Genomic DNA, 14,516 nt, shown 5'->3' on the forward strand with positions numbered 1-14,516 from the left:
ATTTTTTTTTTTTTTTTTGGGGGGGGCGGGGGAGAGGGGGGAGGAGACGGATTTCAGTTTGTGAAACTAATTAAGCATGTATGGTAATCGTTGAGATTGATTTCACATGAAAAGGTTACTAAAACGCATTATGCTGATTGCTTAAACCCTTGTTAATAAAATTAAAAGCATGGAGTTAGTAACATGCTTTTATAACATCATCTCATGCTGAGGTGAAGAGAGAGGAATTTGATTGATTGAATGCTAGTGAAAGAGTCAGAGAGAGGGAGGCACAGGAATCAACTCTACTCTTAACCTTTTGTTCTTGGTGCTCAATTTTGTTTTTTAAACATTTTGTATTATCACTAACATGTCTTTCATAAAAGATTAGTTTTTTTACCTTTATCACTTTCCTCATGTATCCTTGCATGCTGTCATACTCTTTTTTTTTTAAATAAGTTTTTCACTATTCTACTAATTGAAAATGTTGGAACTTCCATATGTATGTGTAAGTGTTTGGACATCATTGCATTGGACGCCATATCTAAGAGGTTTGAGAATAATGCCAATAGTACCTTGCTTTTCCCCAATTTTGTGAACCAAGTCCCCGCTGAACATTTCGCACATGGTTCATGGAAATGTTTCCTTGAGGAGAAATTATTGCCCTATCTCATTTATAATTGGAGATTTTATTTTGGTACATTGCAAAGACACCTGAATGGGAGTGTGTTATTCCTTTGGTTCTTTCAATGAACGATGATAATCAATCCTTGAGTTCTTTTTTTTATTTTATTATTTTATTTTTTTGGTTGAGTGTTTCATTGATGTGAATAGACCTTTCTGTGTGTACGGACTCCATTCCAGTTTTGCATCGGCTCATTTTAGTTCTTGAGTTTTGTGTTGTATTCAAGTAGCAAAAAAATTTTTTTTTTTTGTTTGGCTCTCTTTTACAATTATTTGCTAAGTTGACCTTGGAAATATATTTGAAGCCTATTCCAGGTTTTGTGGAGGCTGATAAGAAGTCAGGTGTTCTTTTTACATTACTTCAACATTCTGCAAGACTAAGAAACACAATGATATGCTTTGAAGCACTTCAGGTAATTTCAAGTAAAGCTATAAGCATTTAATGTATTGGTTAATTATGTGGAGTTTTGGTGGCTCACGATTTGGTACTTATATTCAGATAGTTTGTATTGTTGGCCTTGAATTGATTAAAAGTTTTGATTTGACAAAACAAAAAATTTGCCTAACTTGAATCAATCTCCCCTATTCTTAAATTGAACAATTTTCCACCCTTCTATCTTGTCAAAAGTCATTTGGGAACTAAAACAAGATAAATTCTAGGAATAAAAGGGATTAATGCATGTTTTGATAGAAGGGATTGATCCTCTCCCTTACCAGATTGATCCCCTAGCAAAGGGATCGATCCATTTTTCTTCAAGAAGCAAATTTCGTCAAGTTTTGGCAAGAATCAATCGATCCCCTCCCTATAGGGATCAATTGGTTGTGGTTTCAAGCTTACCTGATCGATCCTTTACTTAAAGGGATCGATCACTTTTTTACACAGAATGTTTTCCTAGCTCAAAATTTCAGAAAAAGGATCGATCCCTCCATTTAAGGGATCGATTTGTTTTGAAATAGAATGCTTTTCTCGTTTGAAATAAGCAAAAGGGATCAATCCCCCACATAGGGGATCGATCACCCAAGAATAGGGGATCGATCACCCAAGAATGGATCGATTAGGTGCATTACCTGATCAATCGGGTAAGGCATTTTCTGCACGATTTTGGGGTGTTTCAAAGCTAACCCAATCAATTCCCTAAAATAGGGGATCGATCTCTTGAGTCCCAGAAAGTTTCAACGGCTATATTTTGTTTGAAATTTTTGTAGGTTTGAAGCATTAAATGCAAGGCAACGGCTCTTAACTTATTCCTGCCTATAAATGAAACATTCCAATGCAGAACAAGAAAAAAAGAAGAGCTAAGAGAAATTATTGCTATTCACCTACCATTTTGTTCAAGCATTTAAAGCAGTTCAAAGAGAGAAAAGTGTAGAAAATCCTACTTGTATCAATTTTTCTCTAAATTTCCTTGTCAATACAGTTATGTACTTCAAATTAGCAAACATCCAACCTAAGAGAGGTTTTTTAAGTTTGCAAAACATTTCAAAAATTTTGTATTGTGAGTTTGTGAGCTTAAGGGGAGGATAATCCTTAAAAGTTTGTGATGTTGATTGTGTAAAGCTTTGAGAAGTTAGGTTGTATCTTTCAACAAATAGTGGATTGAACTCCTTAGCAATAGAAGCTAAGAGAGAGGACGTAGGTGCCTAAAGAAAGGACCGAACCTCTATAAATCTTGGTGTCCAGTTCTCTAACTCTAACTTTTGTTTACTCTCATTCATTGTGTTTATTTGCTTAGATAAATTGTTTTGTTGAATTTGTAATTATTAAGTATTGATTTTGAAATTTTTATTATAACCAATTCACCCCCTCTCTTGGTTTATTTAAAGTCTTTGAGCTAACAATTGGTATCAGAGCTAGTATTCTTTTTTTTAGGTTTAACAACCCAAGAGTGATCCTGAAAATGGCTCAAAGAAACATGGTGATCAATGTGGCTGGCTCAAAGAAACATGGTGATCAATGTGGCACAACCATCCTCAAGCTACAACAAATAGAGTGGCCAACAAGAGGTGTGTCTCATGGCAAATGAAATAGTTGCAACATCTATTGGAAGTGAAGGGCATTCAATTGTAAGACCCCTTCTCTTTGTTGGTGACAACTACTTGTATTGGAAGACTAGGATGGGGCTGTTCATTCAAGCTAATGATTATCAAGTTTGGAGGGTCATTGTAAATGGTTCTCAAATTTCAATGAAAATGGTGGATGGTAGGGAGGTGATCAAGCAAGAGAGTGAATGGGATGTAAATGATATAAAGATGGCTAAACTCAATGCCAAAGCAATGCATATACTTTTTTGTGCATTGGGGCCTAATGAGTACAATAAAGTTTTTTTGTATGAAAATACAAAAGAAATTTGTGATAAGTTAGTTGTCACTCATGAAGGTACAAATCAAGTAAAGGAGACAAAAATTGGCATGCTCACTCATGATTATGAGTTATTCAAGATGAAACCAGATGAAACCATTAGTGAGATGTCAAACCGCTTCACTGACATCATTAATGGTTTAAAGGCTCTTAGGAAGACTTACTCAAATGTGTAGATGGTGAAGAAAATTTTCAATAGTCTACCAAAGAGTTGGGAAGCTAAAGTGACAGCAATTGAAGAGTCCAAAGATCCTCACACTCTCTCTTTGGATGCACTAATAGGTTTTCTCCTTACCTATGAGATGAAGCTCAAAAGGGGGCAAGAACCAATCAAGAAAGGTGGCATTGCTCTCAAATCTACCTTTCAAGAAGATGAAGAAAATCTTGGACAAGAAGAGGATGATGAAGATGAAAAGATAGCCATGTTTGCAAAGAGATTCAAGAAGTTCATGAGGATGAACAAGTTCTCAAGTAGAAGAAGACCACAAAGGGAAATGGTTAAAGGGAGAATCAAGTCGAAGAGAAAATGAGCAAATTATTTGCTATGAATGCAACAAATCGGGTCATATTAAATTTTATTGTCCTTTGTGGAAGAGGCAAAACATGACAAAGCCAAAGAAGAAAGCAATGGTTGCAACATGGAGTGATAGTGACTTTTTCGAAGATGAGTCAAATGAGGAGGAAGTAGCCAATCTATGTCTCATGGCTCTTGATGAGCCCAAGGTAACTTTTAATCCATATGATTTAAATTCATACACATTTGATGAATTGCAAGATGCTTATGATGAATTAGCCATAGAATTTGAAAACATGAACATGAAATATAGGAAAATGATCTCTAAGTTGAAACTAGAAAATGAACTCTTGACTAAAGCAAATGATGACTTAAAAAAGGAAGTTGAGCTCTTAAAGTTGAATGTCAATGACTTGACTAAGAAAAATGAAAATTTGCATAACTCATTTTCTAGATTTTATATGGGACATTAAAAACTCAATGATATGCTTGAAACACAAAGAGCATTCTTTGATAAAGATAGATTAGGCTATAATGGTGGCAACAAAGAGACTCATTTAAATAATTTTCTTGTTAAGCCAATGATTCATCTAGCATATATGCATATTGTCATAAATTGGGTCAATTTATACAATATTGTTCTTTGAAGAAAGTCACCTATAGAGGTAAGCTCATTAGGAGAGTGTGGATTCCAAAAAGAGTTAGCACATCTCAAAATAAGATGACTAAAATGAAGTGGATTCCAAAAGGCACAAAAATTGTTAGTGCTAACACTTAAGGACCCAAGAAAATTTGGGTACCCAAAACAAAAATTTAATTGTGTTTTTGTAAGTGGATGAGCATTGTTACAAAGCCAATTCAAGCAAGAACAATCCATAGTACCTTGATAGTAGATGCTCAAAACACATGACCGGAAACAAAACTCTTTTTAAGGATTTAAAAGCTAAGAGTGGAGAAGATGTTACATTTGGTGACAACTCTAAAGGTCAAATTGAAGGGATTAGCTCCATTGGTAACAATTCTTCTACTACTAGTGAAAATGTTTTACTTGTAAAAAGACTCAAGCATAACTTATTATTAGTCAATTATGTGACAAAGGATTTAGAGTTGTGTTTGAATTCATGTGCTGTAAAGTAATTGATATCAAAACTAACAAGCTTGTTTTTGTTTGACATCGTCAAGGAAATATTTATGTGGTGCATTTAGATGATCTTTCCTCTAAAAATGTTTGTTTTATGGCTCAAAAAGAAAATGAAAGTTGGACTTGGCATAGAAGACTTGGACATGCAAGTATGCATGTAATTTCAAAACTTTCTCAAAATGATTTGGTTATTGGTTTGCCAAAATTGAAATATGAAAATGATAAGGTTTGTGATGCATGTTCTTAAGGAAAACATAGAAGAATTTCTTTCAAACCTCAAAATTGCATTTCAACTACTAGACCTTTTCAATTACTTCATATTGATCTTTTTGGTTCTATTAGGACAATGAGTCTTGGTGGAAAACAATATGGGTTTGTTATTATTGATGACTTCACTAGATTCACATGGGTTCTTTTCTTGCATTCAAAGAATGAAGCTTTGAAAAAATTCATCACTTTTAGCAAGCAAATACAAAATAAAAAAGGCTACTCAATTTCTAGTATTAGAAGTGATCATGAAAAAGAATTTGAAAATTTTGGCTTTAATGTGTTTTGTAGTGAAAATGGTATTAGCTACAATTTTTCTGCTCTTAGAACTCCTTAACAAAATGGGATAGTAGAAAAGAGAAATAGCTTTAGAAGAAATGGCTAGAACCATGTTTTGTGAAAATAATTTATCTATATATTTTTGGGTGGAAGTCATAAATACTTCTTGTTATATTATAAATAGAGCTATAATTAAGTCAATTTTGAAGAAAACTCCCTATGAGCTTTTTAAAGGAAAAAGGTCTAACATAAGTTATTTTCATTCTTCTGGTTGCAAATGTTTTGTTTTGAACAATGGAAAAGATGATCTTGGAAAATTTGATGCAAAAAGTGATGAAAGGATTTTCCTAGGATATTTTTGGAATTCAAAAGCCTATAGAGTCTTTAATAAAAGAACATTAGTTGTTGAAGACTCTATACATGTTATTTTTTATGAGTCTAATCCACTTCCCATAAAATGTGTCTCTTGATGATGATGATGATGATGTAGGTATATTTCAAGAAAATGTCAATGATGCATCACTTGACATTGAGGAGAACAATCAAAAGGAAGATGATGAGTTTCTAGAAGAGCCACAACATATAGAGAAAAAGCTAAATCACCATAGAGAAAGGAGATATGTCAAAAGATAGTAAAATTATTGGTGATCCAACTCAAGGGATAAGAACTAGATCTTTTTATAATGTATGTAATTATGTTGCTTTCCTATCTCATATTGAATCCAAGAATATAGATGAAGCTTTAGGAAATGATCATTGGATATTGGCCATGCAAGATGAATTGAACCAATTTGAAAGAAGTCAAGTATGGAATGTTGTATCTAGGCCTAGTGATCATCTCACTATAGGCACCAAATGAATTTTTAGGAATAAAATGGATGAGCATGGGAATGTTGATAGAAACAAAGCTAGATTGGTAGCTCAAGGTTATAGTCAAGAGAAAGGAATTGATTATGATGAAACTTATGCCCCGGTTGCAAGGTTAGAAGCCATTAGAATGTTGCTTGCATTTTCATGTTTTAAAAATTTCAAGCTTTTTCATATGGATGTCAAGAGTGCATTTCTAAATTGTTTTATAAATGAAGAAATGTATGTAGAGCAACCTCCCGGCTTTGAAAATCCAAAATTTTCAAATCATGTTTATGAATTGGCAAAAGCTTTATATGGTTTAAAACAAGCTCTCAGAGTTTGGTATAAAATATTGTCAAATTTTTTAATTGAAAATGGTTTTAATAGAGGGAAGGTTGATACTACAATTTTTATTAAAACAAAAGAAAAGGACATTCTTATAGTGTAAGTTTATGTTGATGATATCATATTTGGTGCTGCTAATGAAGTTCTTTATCAAGAATTTCTAACATTATGCAAGGTGAATTTGAAATGAGCATGATGGGAGAACTCACATTCTTCTTAGGACTACAAGTAAAGCAAACAAAAGATGGCACCTTCATCAATCAAGCCAAATACATCAAAGATTTGCTCATAAGGTTTGGATTGGAAGAATCAAAGCCTTGTTTAACAACTATGAGCACTTCAACAAAACTTGATAAAGATGAAAGAGGTAAATGTGTTTGACTCTAAATTATAAAGGTCTATGATTGGTTCATTGCTATATCTTACGGCAAGTAGATCAGATATAATGTTTAGTGTATGTTTATGTGTTAGATTTCAATCTTCACCTAAAGAATCACATTTATCTGCTGTTAAAAAAATTTTTAGATACCTTAAGGATACCTCTAATTTAGGATTATGGTATCTGAAAGGTTCATCTTTTGCTTTACATAACTATTTTGATGCGGATTTTGGTGGATGCAAAATTGATAAAAAAAGCTTATATCATGGTTTGGAAATATGCTCATATATTACATGCCTATTACTTGTCAATTGTTTGAAAATATGCTCGTTTTTCAAGAAATAAAATAGTGTTGCTCAATCCACAACCGAAGCCAAATATGTAGCGGCTGGTAGTTGTTGTGCTCAAGTTTTGTGGATTAAGTAACAATTGGAGGATTTTGGAAAAACCGTGGATCGTATTCCCATTAAATGTGACAATACTAGTGCCATCAATCTCACCAAAAATCCAATTCAACACTTTAGAACCAAACATATTGAAATTAAGCATCATTTTATTGGAGATCATGTTCAAAACGTTTGAAAGAATGCTATATTAGGACTTACTAAAGACGAAACAACAAAAGTCTTGTTTTTCCTTCGCGATAGTGAAGAATACATAGGAAGTGATTCCAGCAAAATAAGTTACCAATGCAGTTGTAATCTTTTAGAGAAAAAAAAAAGCAGTTTAGTGTCATACGCAGGTAATAACAAAATACTTGAATCTTGTTAGATGTGTGCCTACCACCTTCAATAAAATTGAATGAGATAATAATCACAATGTAAAAAGTAAAACCCCAAGTTTTATCTAACTCTTTGATATTCTTCATTGAAAATTAATTCGAAGGACAAATAATTAGTACCAACAACTGCAGCATGCAGTAGAATTTATCCAACTGTTCAACATCTATTTGTCAACCAAATAGATAAAGATAAGGAATAAAATAAAGGGTATGGCAGCTATCATAAGTTATTCTAGGTGTTTTAACAGATAGTTGAGTATGGTTAAAAAATAAAGAATTTTATAGATAACAGGTTATCAAAAATTTATTCATTCCTCTAGTGTTTATTGTCATCAATCTTATATACTTCTCACATTGTGGTGCTTAAACAGTTAAATTTCACCAGTTAAAACATTTGCTATCTCATATGGTACCAATGGCCATCCATACTAAATCAGAATTCTTAAGCTTCTCCAAGAGTTGCCTACAAGTTCAAAATTTTGATTTTCAAATGTGTTTCCATTCAACATTATCATATTTTAGCTTTAATTTTTTTTGCCCCTCGAAGTTAGGAATCATTTACAGCATGACATAATTGGCCAAGAAGTAGATATTCAGAGGAGAAAGTTAAGGCAAAGAGAATTATATGCATCCACCTCTAATTGCATATAGAAGAACAAAACAAAATGATGATGAGGATGATGATAATACAAATAGTAAGAACAAAAAAAATCAAGGTAAGTTAATCAACTCAACTTGAATAAGCCTTAATCTGCTGCATATTAGTGATCCAGCAAAACTGAGACGAGGGGGAGAAGACCTTAACTAACCGTAGAAGTATGCCATAGAATTATAAGCATGTGCTTCTCAATTGTTTCAGTGCACTGCTCAATTCCTGATGGACATGTATTTCGTTCTTTTTTAGTGTCTTCCAAACTATGAGATCCATATGAGAGAGCTGATGATACTTTCTTTGTCCTTATGCAATCAGAAGTAAATTAGGTATCCAAAAGTTTTTCATCTGAAAGATCCTTAGTTCCTCTAAATCCAAATATTGTATGAACGCATTCGTCCAAAACCTGAAGAATAAAGCAACATCAAAAGTTATGAATCGATTGCAAAGTCTAACAAGGAGAAAAAAATAAATCAAAAATGGAAACTTGTGCATACTACCATATAGAGAGTTGACCCATTACATAGGTAGCTCCAAATATGGTATTAATAACTGAAATTTCCTTAAGATCAAATATATCTAATATGGCAAGAACAATCTATTGGCCTTCCATGAGTTTAGTTCACAAGATGTATTTGTAGAGTTTCCAATCCACCAAAATTGAAAGGAACTATGATAAAATGATACTAATGCCCATAAAAAGTACATTGAAAAGGGTTTGATCTGATATATTACTTGATCACAAAGATTATTGTCACAAACATACAATAACGTAAATTAAAAAAATGAAAAGAGGAAGTCAATTAGCAATGTCTTACTGTTATAGCAGCTATAACAATTTTCTCCCCTATAAACACAACAATATTTCCAGGTTGTTCCTTCTAGGTCTTTGTTGGAACTTCAGCAGTACCTTCTCTCAGAACTTTATGAACAAAAGCAAATATTTGTCCCCAACATACTAACATTAATTTTGGGTAATTGTGTGACACAGCTGGAACCGCTTGGAACATGTAATGTATATACGTGTATAACAGGTATTCTCAAATTAAAATACTCAAAAAAAATCTCAATCGACTAAACGCAACAGAAAGTTTAACATCACACATATATATATGTATGTATATATGCATGAGTTTGAAAAATCTAGGTTTTAACCTACTTAAATACCAAGCAAAGTCTAACAAAACAAACCAAACAAACAAGCCCACATAATATATGAAATCAGATTCTTCCAAAATTTGCAAGAACGCCCTCTATCATAATGCTTCTCAATCAAACGCAGCATCGTGCAAAACGTATCTTTCTGATACCAACAAAATATATGTACCCTTTTTTATCTTGAACCATCTGTTTTTTTCACCTATAGCTTCATTAATATATATCGCAATCAACCAAAAGCCAATTATTTCAAATTTTTTCTCTATGTGTGATTGCTGTCTTAGGGGGAGGAAAGCTCACAAACACATGCATAAGAACGTGTAAACATGCTAACTTAACATCACAACAAACAAACCAAGCATTATCTTTACAATAAACTTCATATAAGGTTCACCAATTCTACTGCACGAATACTAAATTTATTATTTATTGATTATGTAGCTCATTACACTTCCACATGATCTCATTCCCTCTTTAGCTTCCTTTATTTCATCTATCTTTGCTATAGCAAGCAGATAAGTCAAGCTTAGGCAACTTACCAATGTCCAATTGAATAAAACAACATATATTAGATAACCAACAATGATTTACCCAGAATCATACATGTTAGCTCAAAGACTTGAAATAAACTAAGAAGGGGATGAATTAGTTATAATAAAATTTTCAAAATCAATACTTAATAATCACAAATTTAACAAAACAATTTATATAAGCAAATAAACACAATGAATGAGAGTAAACAAGAGATAGAGTTAGAGAATTTGACACCAAGATTTATAGAGGTTCGATTCTTTTTTTAGGCACCCATGTCCTCTCTCTTAACCTCTCTTGTCAAGGAGTTCAATCCACTATGTGTTGAAAGATACAACCTAGCTTCTCAAAGCTTTACACAATCAATACTACAAACTCTTAAGGGTTATCCTTCTCTTTAAGCTTACAAACAATACAATTCTGAAATGTTTTCCAAACTTAAAGAATCTCTCTTAGGTTGGGTGTTTGCTAATTTGAAGTAGACAACTATATTGATAAGAAAATTTAGGAAAAATTTGATACAAGTAGGATTTTCTGCACTTTTCTCTCTTTGAATTGCTTTGAATGCTTGAACAAGATAGTAGGTGAATAACAATAAGTTCTCTTAGCTCTTATTTTTTTCTTATTCTGCAGTAAGGTTTCATTTATAGGTAGGAAGAAGTTAAGAGCCGTTGCCTTGCATTTAATGTTTCAAACCTGCAAAAATTTCGAACAAAATATAGTCGTTGGAGCTTTCTGGGACTCAGGTGATCGATCCCCTCCTTTGTGAATGTGGTAGTTTCAAAGGGGGATTAATTTCCTAGAGTGAGAAGAGGAAGTTGAGATTTTTGAGTGATTTGACGAAATTTAAGAAAGATTTTTGCAATAAATCAAGTTGAAATGAAGGAATTTGTAAAAGATTTTATTAAGATAGATCAATTTTGAATGAGAAATGAGTGAGAGTTCTTAGGGTTTAAAGAGAATGAGTTTGGGGAAGAAGAATAACAAGTGAAGAGGCTGAAATGATCGGCCAAAAGAGAAGGGACCCGATTTGAACAAACCAAAATGGTGTGCATAGTGCCCATTATACATGACCTGATTGATCGGTTGTGATGGAGGATCGATCGGTTATGTGTTTGAATTAGACTGATCAATTGGTTATAATGAAGAGAATGAGTTTGGGGAAGAAGAATAACAGGTGAAGAGGTTGAAATGATCGGCCAAAAGAGAAGGGACCCGATTTGAACAAGCCAAAATGGTGTGCATAGTGCCCATTATACATGACCTGATCGATCGGTTGTGATGGAGGATCGATCGGTTGTGTGTTTGCATTGGACTGATCGATCGGTTCTTCATGGTTTCAGCTAAGTTTGGCTATTGGATGCATACCCGATCGATCTTGTCCAAAAGGGTGATATTGTGCTTGAATATGTTGATACCATGCATCAATTAGCTGATATCTTCACAAAACCTCTTGATAAGGATATATTTTATGCAATTAGAGGTGAACTTGGTATGATGAATGCTCCTTAAAATGAATATCTTGATGTTATGATGAATGTTGCAATCTTGAGTGATCAAATGTATGTCTATATTTTTGTTAAGCTTGTGTATGATTGTATGATACATGTTTGAATGCTCATGATACATTGTTTTTAAATCCTTAAAAAAAAATGCTACAGCAAAAATCAATCAATTCCTTTTGGAATGGATCGATTGGTTATTCTCCCCATAGCCAAATTAAAGGGAAAACATAAATGAACCAATCGATCCCCCTTTGGGCAGGATCGATCGGGTATGCATCTAGTAGCCAAACTTAGCTAAAACCATGAAGAACCAATCGATCTCCCATTATAACCGATCGATCGGTCCAATGCAAACATACAACCGATCGATCCCTATCACAACCGATCGATCAGGTCATGTATAATGGGCACTATGTGCACCGTTTTGGCTTGTTCAAATCGGGTCCCTTTTCCTTTGGCCGATCTTTCAGTCTCTTCACCCGTTCTTCTTCCCCAAACTCATTCTCTTCAAACCCTAAGAACTGTCATTAATTTCTCACTTAAAATTAATCCTTCTTAACAAAATCTTTTGCAAATTTCTTCATTTTAACTTGATTTCTTGCAAAAATCTTTCTTAAATCTCATCAAATCACTCAAAAATCTCAACTTCCTCTTTTCACTTTAGGAAATTGATCCTCTTTTGAAACTACCATATTCATTCATCCTTCTTGCCTCTCCCCCACATAGTTTACTTCTTATCACTTACAATCATCAATTCTCTCATCAATTTCACATAAACCTACCTATCTCCATTATCCCATCATTCTCATGGCTTCCAAGACTAAAGTAACTGTTGAAAAAGTGAGGAATCCCTCAAGGGAGGCTTCTAGCTCATCAATGACGCCTTTTTTCAATTAAAATTTTTAATCCAGATGCAAAGGAAAGATATGAGACACATTTTGCACATAGAGAAGTCAAGCATGAAAAGGTAATTTCACTTGAATTCCTACAATCTATAAAATTTTCTTACATGCTTTTGAGAGTTTTGGATAGATAAATTACTTGTGCATGGATGGGTTTTTATTTGAGAATCTAATGAAGGTATTTTATAGCAATGCTAGTTGTATTCAAATTGAAGGGTCACTTAGATGCTATCTTAATAGATTTAGAACATATGTGATGGAAAAAGAAATTATGGTTACCAAGCAATTATTAGAAGTATTAATGCTTGATGATGAGAGAGAAACCAATACTAGGTGTGACATGGTGGAACTAGCCCAAGATATTTTTAGAAATAACAATTTACAAGTTGCTCCTACTAAAGCTTCTAGATTGTCAATGCATGATAGGTTGTTACATTTTATCGTCACTCATGTGTTGGCACCGTTTGACACTCAACACTCAACCATTAGAAAGTAAGATTACTGGTGGATGTATAAGATCAAGCATCAACAAAAATTCAATTTGGTGTATTTCATTTTCAATGATATGATAAGGGTAGTGCAAAATAGGGACTATACCTTGGTCTATGAGTTTGTCATTAATAATCTTTTGAGAAAATTGGATATCAATACTAAAGGAGATAAGGAGATGATGTTCAATGATTCATTTAGTGTTCTTGGTGCTCGTACTTTGCACAACATGGGATATGTTTAAAATGCAGCAGGATTATGAGTTAGAAAAACTGATATTAGGGCTGCACAAGAAGAGGGGGAAGAGCATGAAACTTCAGATATTCTTAAACATCAAGGAGAACCTTTTACCTCACCACTTGACACCCAAGGAGCTTTAGAAATGCTTATGCTTCAAATGAACAGTCTGCATTCCGTGGTTGGGAGTATGAACACTCGATTGGAAAATATGGAAAAAACTCAAAATGAGCTAGTTGCCCAAGTTCGCCAAATTAGAGCCGACATTAAGCAATTGCAGTCTGCACAACAGCACATGGGGCAGCCTTTCCCTCATTCTCCTCATCCCCATTAATCTCCTCATTTTTCGCGTCCTCCTCAATGAGCTTTCCTAGTGCCATTCCTCATGTTTTTGCACATCTTTTTATGTTGTAAATCTGTCTTTAAAACACTTTGCATTGTGGTTTTTATCAAACCTTGGTACTTGATTAATGAAATCTATCTTTCATTTTCATTATGATACGGCTTGTGACATTGTGGCTTGTGAATTACTATCTTGTTTGATGATTGGTATCTTACTTGCAATTGAGATTGGTGTGAACTCAAGTTGTCATATTGAGTTTGTGTGGCCTTGAATTACTTTGCTTCACTTCATCTTTTTTGCTATGGGGAGAGATAATGGCATTAAAAAATTACCTTGATGATTTTGATGGTATTGATGATCTTGATAATATTGATGATTTTGATTGTATGAACAAAATGACATTGGTTTTGCTCTTAGTTGCCTTAAAATTTATGCTTAAATTCAGGGGGAGCTTGTTTTTCAAATGAAAAAATGTTTTTAAGCAAAATTTTTACTTTGTTTTGTCATATCAAAAAAGGGGAGATTGTTGCCCTTGAATTGATTAAAAGTTTTGATTTGACAAAACAAAAAATTTGTCTAACTTGAATCAATCTCTTCTATTCTTAAATTAAACATTTTTCCACTATTCTATTTTGCCAAAAGTCATTTCAGAACTAAAACAAGATAAATTCTCGAAACAAAAAAAGATTAATGCATGTTTTGATAGAAGGGATCGATCCCCTCCCCCTAGCAAAGGGATCGATCCATCTTTCTTCCAGAAGCAAATTTCGTAAAATTTTGACAAGAATCAATCGATTCCCTCCCTATTGGGATCAATTGGTTGTGGTTTCAAGCTTATCTGATCGATCCCTCCATTAAAGGAATCGATCTGTTTTGAAGCAAAATGCTTTTCTTGTTTGAGAATAAGCAAAAGGGATTGATCCCTCATATAGGGGATCAATCACCCAAGAATAGATCGATCATGTGCATTACCTGATCGATTGGGTAAGGCCTTTTATGCATGATTTTAGGGTATTTCAAAGTTGACCCAATCAATCCCTTAAAGGAGGGGATTGATCCCCTGAGTCCCAGAAAGCCCCAATGACTATATTTTGTCTGAAATTTTTGCAGGTTTAAAGCATT

The 14,516-nt window shown here is 33.6% G+C and overlaps 1 pseudogene across 1 annotated transcript in view; it reads left to right on the forward strand.

Moving 5' to 3' along the window:
* Nucleotides 1–14,516, forward strand: part of LOC111308416 (uncharacterized) — a 28,665-nt pseudogene that overhangs the window by 4,905 nt on the left and 9,244 nt on the right. The window contains exon 13 of the transcript XR_016344881.1: nucleotides 979–1,076. The product of XR_016344881.1 is annotated as an uncharacterized LOC111308416 (transcript). The remainder of the gene's footprint in view (nucleotides 1–978; nucleotides 1,077–14,516) is intronic.

The sequence above is a fragment of the Durio zibethinus genome, chromosome 9 (assembly GCF_047325235.1).
Source record: "Durio zibethinus cultivar Kanyao isolate XHJ-2024 chromosome 9, ASM4732523v1, whole genome shotgun sequence".
NCBI classification, from domain to species: domain Eukaryota; kingdom Viridiplantae; phylum Streptophyta; class Magnoliopsida; order Malvales; family Malvaceae; genus Durio; species Durio zibethinus.